Source organism: Nerophis ophidion, linkage group LG10, assembly GCF_033978795.1.
Source record: "Nerophis ophidion isolate RoL-2023_Sa linkage group LG10, RoL_Noph_v1.0, whole genome shotgun sequence".
NCBI lineage: Eukaryota > Metazoa > Chordata > Actinopteri > Syngnathiformes > Syngnathidae > Nerophis > Nerophis ophidion.
In genome coordinates this window covers 408,631-422,719 of record NC_084620.1, presented here as the reverse complement: position 1 = coordinate 422,719, position 14,089 = coordinate 408,631, and the positions used below count along the sequence as shown (strand labels likewise).

The following is a 14,089-nucleotide window of genomic DNA, read 5'->3' as shown; positions in this document are numbered from 1 at the left end:
TTTAACTGTAAAACACATAATAGATGTCAAATACAACAATGTATACCACCAGGGACGTCCCTGGATAAATTTGGGCCCAAAGCAGAATTTTATTCTGAGCTGCCCCAGTAAACGCCCTCTTGTAGCAATAGGGATGCACAATATCTCGTTTTTTAAAGGCCTACTGAAATTAAATGTTCTTATCTAAACGGGGATAGCAGGTCCGTTCTATGTGTCATACTTGATCATTTTGCGATATTGCCATATTTTTGCTGAAAGGATTTAGTAGAGAACATCCACGATAAAGTTCACAACTTTTGGTCGCTAATAAAAAAGCCTTGCCTGTACCGGAAGTAGCAGACGATGTGCGCGTGACGTCACGGGTTGTGGAGCTCTTCACATCCTCACATTGTTTACAATCATGGCCACCAGCAACGAGAGTGATTCGGACCGAGAAAGCGACGATTCCCCCCATTCATTTGAGCGTGGCTGAAGGATTCGTGGATGAGGATAGTGAGAGTGAAAGACTAGAAGAAAAAAAAGCGAGGGCAGTGGGAGCGATTCAGATATTATTACACACATTTACTAGGATATATCCATCCATCCATCCATTTTCTACCGCTTATTCCCTTTCGGGGTCGCGGGGGGCGCTGGCGCCTATCTCAGCTACAATCGGGCGGAAGGCGGGGTACACCCTGGACAAGTCGCCACCTCATCACAGGGCCAACACAGATAGACAGACAACATTCACACTCACATTCACACACTAGGGCCAATTTAGTGTTGCCAATCAACCTATCAATCAATCAATCAATGTTTATTTATATAGCCCCAAATCACAAATGTCTCAAAGGACTGCACAAATCATTACGACTACAACATCCTCGGAAGAACCCACAAAAGGGCAAGGAAAACTCACACCCAGTGGGCAGGGAGAATTCACATTCAGTGGGACGCCAGCGACAATGCTGACTATGAGAAACCTTGGAGAGGACCTCAGATGTGGGCAACCCCCCCCCTCTAGGGGACCGAAAGCAATGGATGTCGAGCGACATCCATTGACATCGACATGCACCTATCCCCAGGTGCATGTCTTTGGAAGTGGGAGGAAGCCGTTTACTAGGATAATTATGGAAAATCCCTTCTCCGCTTATTGTGTTACTAGTGTTTTAGTGAGATTATATGGTACCTGAAAGTTGGAAGGGTGTGGCCACGGGTGTGGTGACCGCCAGTGTCTCCGGTGGGAGGAGGTAAGAGAGTCCGCAGCTGTAGGAGGACGCAAACTCCGCTCATGTCTACGGTAAGAGCTGACTTATTACCACAATTTTCTCACCGGAACCTGCCGGTTGACATGTGGTCGGGAACTATGTTCGCTTGACCGCTCTGTTCCATAGTAAAACTTCACCTTCGGGAATGTCAACAAGGAAACACCGGCTGTGTTTGTGTTGCTAAAGGCAGCTGCAATACACCGCTTCCCACCTACATATTTCTTCTTTGACTTCTCCATTATTAATTGAACGAATTGTAAAAGATTCAGCAACACAGATGTCCAGAATACTGTGTAACAATGCGTTTAAAGCAGACGACTTCTAGCCGTTAGAGGTGCTGGGAGAACATGTCCGCTACAACCGGTGACGTCACGCGCAGGCGTCATCATATCACAATTTTTTCAACAGGATACTTTGCGGGAAATTTAAAATTGCAATTTAGTAAACTAAAAAGGCCGTATTGGCATGTGTTGCAATGTTAATATTTCATCATTGATATATAAACTATCAGACTGCGTGGTGGGTAGTAGTGGGTTTCAGTAGGCCTTTAATGGGTTGTACTTGTATAGCGCTTTTCTACCTTCAAGGTACTCAAAGCGCTTTGACACTACTTCCACATTTACCCATTCACACACACATTCACACACTGATGGAGGGAGCTGCCATGCAAGGCGCCAACCAGCACCCATCAGGAGCAAGGGTGAAGTGTCTTGCTCAGGACACAACGGACGTGACGAGGTTGGTACTAGGTGGGAATTGAACCAGGGACGCTCGGGTTGCGCACGGCCACTCTCCCACTGCGCCATGCCGTCCCTAAGATGGATTACTTATTTAATTTTTTTTTTTTAATTATTATTAAGATTTAAGTGTAGTTTGTGCACACCTGGACGTTAGGAAGCGTCAAATGAAGATTAATTGGTCAAGGTGTACTTGTGGATTTGTCCTGACAATTGCTAGCATCTTCAACAGTGGTCGTCCAGCTTTATCACCTTCATGATCAAATCTGGAAAATCCATCCATCCATTTGCTACCGCTTATTCCCTTTTGGGGTCGCGGGGGGCGCTGGCGCCTATCTCAGCTACAATCGGGCGGAAGGCGGGGTACACCCTGGACAAGTCGCCACCTCATCGCAGGGCCAACACAGATAGACAGACAACATTCACACACTAGGGCCAATTTAGTGTTGCCAATCAACCTATCCCCAGGTGCATGTCTTTGGAAGTGGGAGGAAGCCGGAGTACCCGGAGGGAACCCACGCATTCATGGAGAGAACATGCAAACTCCACACAGAAAGATCCCGAGCCTGGATTTGAACCCAGGACTGCAGGACCTTCGTATTGTGAGGCAGACGCACTAACCCCTCTGCCACTGGAAAACTTTTTGCTAATTTTCAAACACCCTATCAAGTGATAAGCTTTTCTTTGCGGCATGGTGTTAGGGCAGTGGTTCTTAACCTGGGTTGGATCGAAGCCTAAGGGTTCGGTGAGTCGGCCTCGGGGGTTCGGCAGAGGTCAAAACACACCCGACTCATCGTCTTAATAAAAACTTCTCCCTATCGGCGTATTACGGATACAACAACAGCAGAAGTCACACTGATTTGCAGGTGTGGAATTTGTTGTGAGTTTATGCAGTCTAGTGTGAGTTTAGTGTCTGTTTTGTTCTTTGAACAAGGTGATTTTCTTGCACGGTTCATTTTGTGACTAGTAAAACCTATCTATTATTAACTTTCCGGAATGGACTTGTGTTATCTTCAACTTGAATTTGAGTTGTCAGTGACTTTGTGGCCACAATAATTCATGAAGTTAAGCTCATGGCGCAGTAAATTGAATGATCCGGACACTATAGTTCTTTGATACTTGTTTTTCTTGGCACATATGGTGTTTTAGACTGCAATATTGTTTAATTAAGGACACTTAATGCATATGTCGAGCTTGTGTGCTATTGTGTGCTGAGCTGTGGTGTAGCTGCTAGCTTCAAGTAGCCTCTATCCTAATTTGTTTACCTTTTGTAAATGACTTGACTAAAATAGAAGAAAAGACCCAACAATGTGTGCTTATTCCAAATCTATCAATCAATCAATCAATCAATCAATGTTTACTTATATAGCCCTAAATCACTAGTGTCTCAAAGGGCTGCACAAACCACCACGACATCCTCGGTAGGCCCACATAAGGGCAAGGAAAACTCACACCCAGTGGGACGTCGGTGACAATAATGACTATGAGAACCTTGGAGAGGAGGAAAGCAATGGATGTCGAGCGGGTCTAACATGATACTGTGAAAGTTCAATCCACAATGGATCCAACACAGTCGCGAGAGTCCAGTCCAAAGCGGATCCAACACAGCAGCGAGAGTCCCGTTCACAGCGGAGCCAGCAGGAAACCATCCCAAGCGGAGGCGGATCAGCAGCGCAGAGATGTCCCCAGCCGATACACAGGCAAGCAGTACAGACCGGACCCCCTCCACAGGGGAGAGTGGGACATAGAAGAAAAAGAAAAGAAACAGCAGATCAACTGGTCTAAAAAGGGAGTCTATTTAAAGGCTAGAGTATACAAATGAGTTTTAAGGTGAGACTTAAATGCTTCTACTGAGGTGGCATCTCGAACTGTTACCGGGAGGGCATTCCAGAGTACTGGAGCCCGAACGGAAAACGCTCTATAGCCCGCAGACGTTTTTTGGGTTTTGGGAATCACTAACAAGCCGAAGTCCTTTGAACGCAGATTTCTTGCCGGGACATATGGTACAATACAATCGGCAAGATAGGATGGAGCTAGACCGTGTAGTATTTTATACGTAAGTAGTAAAACCTTAAAGTCACATCTTAAGTGCACAGGAAGCCAAATCTAAATTGATTCATAATTTTCAAAAATCGATGAAAAAAAACCAAATAATTCCATAAGATTACATTTTTTAAAATACGCAACCAGAAGAAACTTTTCCAACCTGTAACATGTTTTGAAAAATTTCCATTATAATTATTATACCAAACATTACATTGTGAGAATTACAGATGCCTGGTAATGGCTTTTTTGCCGATATTCCGATATTGTCCAACTCTTAATTACCGATTCCGATATCCACCGATACCGATAGATACAGTCGTGGAATTAACACATTATTATGCCTCATTTTGTTGTGATGCACGGCTGGATGCATTAAACAATGTACCAGGTTTTTCCAAAATAAATCAACTCAAATTATGGAAAAAAATGCCAACATGGCACTGCCATATTTATTATTGAAGTCATAAAGTGCATTATTTTTTTTTAACATGCCTCAAAACAGCAACTTGAATTTGGGACATGCTCTCCCTGAGAGAGCATGAGGAGGTTGAGATGGGCGGGGGTAGGGGGTAGCAATGGGTGCATATTGTAGCGTCCTGGAAGAGTTGGTGCTACAAGGGTTCTGGGTATTTTTTCTGTTGTGTTTATGTTGTGTTACGGTGTGGATGTTCTCCCGAAATGTGATTGTCATTCTTCTTTGGTGTGGGTTCACAGTGGCGCATATTTTTAACAGTGTTAAAGTTGTTTATAAGGCCACCCTCAGTGTGACCTGTATGGGTGTAGACCAAGTATGCATTGCATTCACTTGTGTGTGTGTGAAAAGCCGTAGATATGTGATTGGGCCGGCACGCAAAGACAGCGCCTTTATGTTTTATTGCCGCTCTGTACTTCTCCCTACATCCGTGTACCACTCCATGCAGCGGCGTTTTAAAAAGTCATACATTTTACTTTTTGAAACCGATACCAATAATTTCCGATATTACATTTTAAAGCATTTATTGGCCAATAATATCGGCAGTCCGATATTATCAGACATCTTTAGTGAGAATCTGTTTGAATCAAGAATTGTCATGAATCAAGAATCGATTCTGCTTGGAATCGTCACCCCAGGAATCGTATCGTATCGTTAAGGTGCCCAAAGATTTACACCTGTAATAACTGATGTCAATAACAGATCGGGGCACCCCTAGTTGTCTGAGCTATTTTCTAATGGCATCGGATTTGGACTTAGACTTAGGCAAACTTTATTGATCCACAAGTTTTTTTATTTATCGGTGTGGCTGTCCTTTGTCACCGATTCTGTTCATAACTTTTATGGACAGAATTTCTAGGCGCAGTCAAGGCGTTGAGGGGTTCCGGTTTGGTGGCCACGGGATTAGGTCTCTGCTTTTTGCAGATGATGTGGTCCTGATGGCTTCATCTGACCGGGATCTTCAGCTCTCACTGGATCGGTTCGCAGCCGAGTGTGAAGCGACCGGAATGAGAATCAGCACCTCCAAGTCCGAGTCCATGGTTCTCGCCCGGAAAAGGGTGGAATGCCATCTCCGGGTTGGGGAGGAGACCCTGCCCCAGGTGGAGGAGTTCAAGTACCTAGGAGTCTTGTTCACGAGTGGGGGAAGAGTGGATCGTGAGATCGACAGGCGGATCGGTGCGGCGTCTTCAGTAATGCGGACGTTGTATCGATCCGTTGTGGTGAAGAAGGAGCTGAGCCGGAAGGCAAAGCTCTCAATTTACCGGTCGATCTACGTTCCCATCCTCACCTATGGTCATGAGCTTTGGGTCATGACCGAAAGGATATATCACGGGTACAAGCGGCCGAAATGAGTTTCCTCTCCCTTAGAGATAGGGTGAGAAACTCTGCCATCCGGGAAGAACTCAACGTAAAGCCGCTGCTCCTCCACATCGAGAGGAGCCAGATGAGGTGGTTCGGGCATCTGGTCAGGATGCCACCCGAACGCCTCCCTAGGGAGGTGTTTAGGGCACGTCCAACCGGTAGGAGGCCACGGGGAAGACCCAGGACACGTTGGGAAGACTATGTCTCCCGGCTGGCCTGGGAACGCCTCGGGATCCCCCGGGAAGAGCTAGACGAAGTGGCTGGGGAGAGGGAAGTCTGGGCTTCCCTGCTTAGGCTGCTGCCCCCGCGACCCGACCTCGGATAAGCGGAAGATGATGGATGGATGGATGGATGGACGGTGTGGCATCACGATTCCGATAATTATGGTGCACCCCCGTGTCACTTTAAGGAGTGACACAGGAGGACACAAACGTTCGTAAGCTACAGTGCTAACATTACACTCACATTTTGACTGCACCATCACGCCAGCTTAACCCATTTTCTGAGTGCTGCCACTTCAGTAGCGCTTTGCTTTAAGATGTGCGGTGAAGCCAGCACTTCAAAACTCAAAAGTGTTACAAAAAAACAAGTGAGGGAGATGGTTGATTCCTCTCACGCTTAGTGTTCATAAGCACCCTTTAGAGATGCACATTACTCTACATCAGGGGTCACCAACCTTTTTGAAACCAAGAGCTACTTCTTGGGTACTGATTCATGCGAAGGGCTACCAGTTTGATACACACTTTAAAAAATTGCCTTTTTGAAACCAAGAGCTACTTCTTGTGTACTGATTCATGCGAAGGGCTACCAGTTTGATACACACTTTAACAAATTGCCAGAAATAACCAATTTGCTCAATTTACCTTTAATAAATAAATCTATATATACAGTGTATTTTTTAAAAATTGGTATTTCTGTCTGTCATTCCGTCGTACATTTTTTTTCCTTTTACGGAAGGTTTTTTGTGGAGAATCAATGAAGAAAAAAACACTTAATTGAACGGTTTAAAAGAGGAGAAAACAGGAAAAAGAATGAAAATAAAATTTTGAAGCATAACGGGACTCTCGCTGCTGTGTTGGATCCGCTTTGGACTGGACTCTCGCGACTGTGTTGGATCCATTGTGGATTGAACTTTCACAGTATCATGTTAGACCCGCTCGACATCCATTGCTTTCCTCCTCTCCAAGGTTTCTCATAGTCATCATTGTCACCGACGTCCCACTGGGTGTGAGTTTTCCTTGCCCTTATGTGGGCCTACCGAGGATGTCGTGGTGGTTTGTGCAGCCCTTTGAGACACTAGTGATTTAGGGCTATATAAGTAAACATTGATTGATTGATTGATAGTTTATCTTCAATGTCGACTCTTTAAAATTCAAAATTTAACAGAAAAAAAAAGAGAAAAACTACCTAATTTGAATCTTTTTGAAAAAATTAAAAAAAGAATTTATGAAACATCATTAGTCATATTTCCTGATTAAGATTAATTTTAGAATTTTGATGACATGTTTTAAATAGGTTAAAATCCAATCTGCATTTTGTTAGAAATATATAACAAATTGGACCAGGCTATATTTCTATCAAAGACAAATCATTATTTCTTCTAGATTTTCCAGAACAGAAATTTTAAAAGAAATTCAAAAGACTTTGAAATAAGATTTAAATTTGATTCTAAAGATTTTCTAGATTTGCCAGAATATTTTTATTTTATTTTAATCATAATAGGTTTGAAGAAATATTTCACAAATATTCTTCATAGAAAAAACAGAAGCTAAAATGAAGAATCAAATTAAAATGTATTTATTATTCTTTAATAAATAAATAAATGGGTTGTACTTGTATAGCGCTTTTCTACCTTCAAGGTACTCAAAGCGCTTTGACACTACTTCCACATTTACCCATTCACACACACATTCACACACTGATGGAGGGAGCTGCCATGCAAGGCGCCAACCAGCACCCATCAGGAGCAAGGGTGAAGTGTCTTGCTCAGGACACAACGGACGTGACGAGGTTGGTTCTAGGTGGGATTTGAACCAGGGACCCTCGGGTTGCGCACGGCCACTCTCCCACTGCGCCACGCCGTCCCTTTACAATAAAGAAATTAAAAAAAACTTGAACATTGATTTAAATTGTCAGGAGAGAAGAGGAACGAATTTAAAAGGTCAAAAGGTATATGTTTTAAAAAATACTAAAATCATTTTTAAGGTTGTATTTTTTCTCTAAAATTGTCTATGAAAGTTATAAGAAGCAAAGTAAAAAAATAAATGAATGTATTTAAACAAGTGAAGACCAAGTCTTTAAAATATTTTCTTGGATGTTCAAATTCTATTTGAGTTTTGTCTCTCAGAATTAAAAATGTCGATCAAAGCGAGACCAGCTTGCTAGTATCAATCAATCAATCAATCAATGTTTATTTATATAGCCCCAAATCACAAATGTCTCAAAGGACTGCACAAATCATTACGACTACAACATCCTCGGAAGAACCCACAAAAGGGCAAGGAAAACTCACACCCAGTGGGCAGGGAGAATTCACATTCAGTGGGACGCCAGCGACAATGCTGACTATGAGAAACCTTGGAGAGGACCTCAGATGTGGGCAACCCCCCCCCTCTAGGGGACCGAAAGCAATGGATGTCGAGCGGGTCTAACATGATACTGTGAAAGTTCAATCCATAGTGGCTCCAAGACAGCAGTGAGAGTCCCGTCCACAGGAAACCATCTCAAGCGGATCAGCAGCGTAGAGATGTCCCCAACCGATACAGGCGAGCGGTCCATCCTGGGTCCCGACGAGCGGTCCATCCTGGGTCTCGACTCTGGACAGTCAGTACTTCATCCATGGTCATCGGACCGGACCCCCTCCACAAGGGAGGGGGGGACATAGGAGAAAGAAAAGAAGCGGCAGATCAACTGGTCTAAAAAGGAGGTCTATTTAAAGGCTAGAGTATACAGATGAGTTTTAAGATGAGACTTAAATGCTTCTACTTAAATAAATACATTTCAAAAAATAGAGGCAGCTCACTGGTAAGTGCTGCTATTTGAGCTATTTTTAGAACAGGGCAGCGGGCTACTCATCTGGTCCTTACGGGCTACTTGGTGCCCGCGGGCACCGCGTTGGTGACCCCTGCTCTATATCCTTCTTCCGTAATTGGTAACATTTAGGAAAAGAAGCTGGCCTGCATAGTAGTCAAGGTTCTTTACAACGTCGGTGGGGCATTCTGTCGTAAATGCCTGAAAAAGTGATTTTATTGCTTTCCCTCCCCTGCTCCCGCTAGTTTTTTAGAATGTTCATGGACGCAAGCTGCCGGACGTCAGACTTGCATACGCACGACATGGAGTCGACGTGGGGGTGTAGTAGGCAGTGACCCTGGGTGGCGGAGTGTGCAAAAGAAAACCCTCTTGTGTTCTAAAAGCCAGACCAAAGTCCAGGCCCGGATGTTGCTATCTGTCCCCTTATTGTCCCCCCCCCCCCCCCTTCGTCCAAATGCTGGCATTTTACTCTGAATGATGGCTTTTCAAATAGCCAAAACATTCCAGAGACACAGTGTGGGAAACACCCTCTTGCCCGTTTGACCATGATGCTTCATTTTTTTTGCAGGCCGGCTGCGTACGTGAGGACGCCTGATTGCCATCGAGTGATTAATGAGAAGAGTGAAGGCGGCGCTTTACACACCGAAAAAGTGCCTGGTAGAGGAAATGGGACTTCTCATGGAAAGCACCGCCATTCCCACTCTTCCTCCCGGTGAGTGACTCCACGCTGCAGATAGCGCGCCAGGAATAGCGTCTCTCAGCATGTGACATTTATATCGTCTACAATTCATGTTTGGGCTGTAATCAGCGCATGTGAACGCGGCAAGAGTATGCGACCATGTGACACACACAGGCCACTTTATCCCCTCCTCACTCCGCCATCACTCGGCAGGAGGCGGAGCGCTTGCCGCCGTTGATGCCGCAGCATTCCAGCCATAGCGTCCCCGCTACTGTCCCAGTAACAGCACAGCCTGTAATCATGCTGGATTAGGTTTCAAACCAATTTAGCGTATAAAAAGGGGGCTTTTTTTAATCCTCCACCAGCCCAGCTTTGCGTCTTCTTGTGAAGCTCCTCCCCCTGTGTGCAAGCGTTTCATCTGATTGGCCGACTTGCATTTGAAGCACTTTTTATCTTACACGCCTATAGTAACCTTTCACTTAAAGGACCCATAATGTCCAGATGACTAACATTTCACTCACAAGTTCACTTAGTGTTGTTTGTCCCTGAAAGTAAATCTGGCAGTAATTAGTTTTGAGTAATGTGTAGATCATAACTATCTGTACTTGGAAGGCCCACTTTCCACCGCCCCCCTCTTGGTGTGACATCATCTGCAGAACTCGAGCCCGTTTCTCCACACAGACAGTGTGGATAAAGGCATGCAAAACATTATTTTCATCACTTAATTAGCCCTGCGATGAGGTGGCGACTTGTCCAGGGTGTACCCCGCCTTCCGCCCGATTGTAGCTGAGATAGGCACCAGCGACCCCAAAGGGAATGAGCTTGAAAATGGATGGATGGATAATTACATGTTTCATGATGTCCATGATTACTTCAATGTGATTAACATTTTGAGCAAAAATAAATGTCAACATTATTGCAATTTTCTGACATCTTGTGAAAAACATCAGTAGAAGAGGACACAAAATACAATATTTTTTGGGGTCTTTTTCTCTATCTCTGCTTTTTCACAGGTTCTGACTCAATGGTACAAAATGCGGCTGCTAGACTTTTGACAAGAACAAGAAAGTTTGATCACATTACGCCTGTACTGTATATACCTTTATATACATATATACATACATATATACCTGTACTGGCTCACCTGCACTGGCTTCCTGTGCACTTAAGATGTGACTTTAAGGTTTTACTACTTACGTATAAAATACTACACGGTCTAGCTCCATCCTATCTTGCCGATTGTATTGTACCATATGTCCCGGCAAGAAATCTGCGTTCAAAGGACTCCGGCTTGTTAGTGATTCCCAAAGCCCAAAAAAAGTCTGCGGGCTATAGAGCGTTTTCCGTTCGGGCTCCAGTACTCTGGAATGCCCTCCCGGTAACAGTTCGAGATGCCACCTCAGTAGAAGCATTTAAGTCTCATCTTAAAACTCATTTGTATACTCTAGCCTTTAAATAGACTCCCTTTTTAGACCAGTTGATCTGCTGTTTCTTTTCTTTTTCTTCTATGTCCCACTCTCCCCTGTGGAGGGGGTCCGGTCCGATCCGGTGGCCATGTACTGCTTGCCTGTGTATCGGCTGGGGACATCTCTGCGCTGCTGATCCGCCTCCGCTTGGGATGGTTTCCTGCTGGCTCCGCTGTGAACGGGACTCTCGCTGCGGAGTTGGACCCGCTTTGGACTGGACTCTCGCGACTGTGTTGGATCCATTGTGGATTGAACTTTCACAGTATCATGTTAGACCCGCTCGACATCCATTGCTTTCCTCCTCTCCAAGGTTCTCATAGTCATTATTGTCACCGACGTCCCACTGGGTGTGAGTTTTCCTTGCCCTTATGTGGGCCTACCGAGGATGTCGTGGTGGTTTGTGCAGCCCTTTGAGACACTAGTGATTTAGGGCTATATAAGTAAACATTGATTGATTGATTGAATCTTTCTTCCCTTTAGAGTTCTCCTGATTTTCGTGATCGCATTTAGCTTGAGCCTTTTTCATGTTTTGCTTACAAACGCCGACCAAAACTATTCTTCTTTAAAGTTAGAATTATTAGGATTCTCCCCTTTAGGAGGGCATAGTCTTTCCACATCCTTGTATTTTATGGATTTTAAAAATGAAGAGAGGTGACTAGATATGAAATTTAACAATTTATGCCAACAGTGTGTGAATGTGTGTGTGAATGGGTAAATGTGGAAGTAGTGTCAAAGAGTACCTTGATGGTAGAAAAGCGCTATACAAGTACAACCCATTTATCATTTATTATTATTTATTTAACAAAATTGGAGTCAGTACAAACAACGGGAGGTCAAAGCAGTCTCTCTGATGGCTGCCTGTCTTCCCAGGCTTTTTGTCTGCTCGGCTTTCTCTACAGGCCCATGTGTGTGTGTGTGAGTGCATAGATAAAAACACAGGGTGTATAAATTGTGTTTATTTTCTTGTAGCAGAATGAGGCGTTCTCTTTGTGCCAAAAAGGAGGGAAAATATTTCCCTAAAAGAATTCGTAAGTAAGGAAACATAAAACAAGATTTCAAAAAATAATTAATAGTACCAAAAGTGTCCCGATACAAATTTTTCACTTCTAATATGATACTGATACTAATCTGATACAATGTCAGAAATCAGAAATATACTAATATTGTGGTGTGTAAGTGTAAACATTTGTTCAAGTGAAATGTGTCAAACAGAACAATGGCAGCTAGGAAAAAGACTAATCAATCAATCAATCAATGTTTACTTATATAGCCCTAAATCACTAGTGTCTCAAAGGGCTGCACAAACCACTACGACATCCTCGGTAGGCCCACATAAGGGCAAGGAAAACTCACACCCAGTGGGACGTCGGTGACAATGATGACTATGAGAACATGGTACTGTGATACTGATGATACTGATAACTATGAGAACATGTGAAAGATCAACACAGTCGAGAGAGTCCAGTCCAAAGCGGATCCAACACAGCAGCGAGAGTCCCGTTCACAGCGGAGCCAGCAGGAAACCATCCCAAGCGGAGGCTGATCAGCAGCGCAGAGATGTCCCCAGCCGATACACAGGCGAGCAGTACATGGCCACCGGATCGGACCGGACTCCCTCCACAAAGGAGAGTGGGACGTAGAAGAAAAAAAAAAGAAACGGCAGATCAACTGGTCTAAAAAGGGAGTCTATTTAAAGGCTATTAATTGGCTGGGATAGACTTTTGCTGTATTTAAATGGAAGTGGAGTGGTAATAGTTTTTTGTTTATACCAAGTGGCCACAATAATATAATTAAGCTCATGACGCAGTAAGTTGAACGATGCAAACACGTTTGTTACTGGATACATTCTAATACGCTTTCGTCTTGGAGACTTTGTATTAGGGCTGGGCGATATGGCCTTTTTTTAATATCTTCATATTTTCAGGCCATATCGCGATATACGATATACATTACGATATTTTGCCTTGGCTTTGAATGAACACTTGATGCATATAATCACAGCAGTATGATGATTCTATGTGTCTACATTAAAACATTCTTCTTCATACTGCATTCATATATGCTACTTTTAAACTTTCATGCAGAGAAGGAAATCACAACTAAGTCAATTGACCAAAAGTGTATTTATTAAAGTTATTAAGCAATGGCACAAACATTCAAGTCATTTCCAAAACATAAACTGCAAGATTGTCAGAGACATTTTAAGTGTCAAATAAAAATGAGCTGCATAATAGGAAATCAAATAGTATTCGTCCTTCACTATGTGGTATGTTACTACGGACGTTATGAAATTCTCTTCATTCTCTAGCAGGTGACTTTTCAAATGATGCTACATATTAGCAGTAGTGCTACTTTTTATAGCAACGCTTTTGCCCCACACTTGACAAATTACGGTTGTCCATCCATCCATCATCTTCCGCTTATCCGGGGTCGGGTCGCGGGGGCAACAGCCTAAGCAGGGAAACCCAGACTTCCCTCTCCCCAGCTACTTCGTCTAGCTCTTCCCGGGGGATCCTGAGGCGTTCCCAGGCCAGCCGGGAGACATAGTCTTCCCAATGTGTCCTGGGTCTTCCCCGTGGCCTCCTACCAGCTGGACGTGCCCTAAACACCTCCCTAGGGAGGCGTTCGGGTGGCATCCTGACCAGATGCCCGAACCACCTCATCTGGCTCCTCTCGATGTGAAGGAGCAGCGGCTTTACTTTGAGTTCCTCCCGGATGGCAGAGCTTCTCACCCTATCTCTAAGGGAGAGCCCCGCCACACGGCGGAGGAAACTCATTTCGGCCGCTTGTACCCGTGATCTTATCCTTTCGGTCATGACCCAAAGCTCATGACCATAGGTGAGGATGGGAACGTAGATCGGCCGGTAAATTAAGAGCTTTGCCTTCCGGCTCAGCTCCTTCTTCACCACAACGGATCGGTACAACGTCCGCATTACTGAAGACGCCGCACCGATCCGCCTGTCGATCTCACGATCCACTCTTCCAAACGGTTGTCTGTTCGACATATTCCCACTTGAAGCCAAATCACCGCCAGACGATGGAAACCCCCT

At 44.3% G+C, this 14,089-nt stretch overlaps 1 protein-coding gene across 1 annotated transcript in view; it reads left to right on the top strand.

The window, feature by feature from the left end:
• pex26 (peroxisomal biogenesis factor 26) overlaps positions 1 to 9,609 on the top strand; it is an 89,750-nt gene extending 80,141 nt beyond the window's left edge. Inside the window, exon 6 of the mRNA XM_061911962.1 lies at positions 9,463 to 9,609. The gene's annotated coding sequence lies outside the window, so the exon portion shown is untranslated. The remainder of the gene's footprint in view (positions 1 to 9,462) is intronic.
• The last annotated feature ends 4,480 nt before the right edge of the window (positions 9,610 to 14,089 follow it).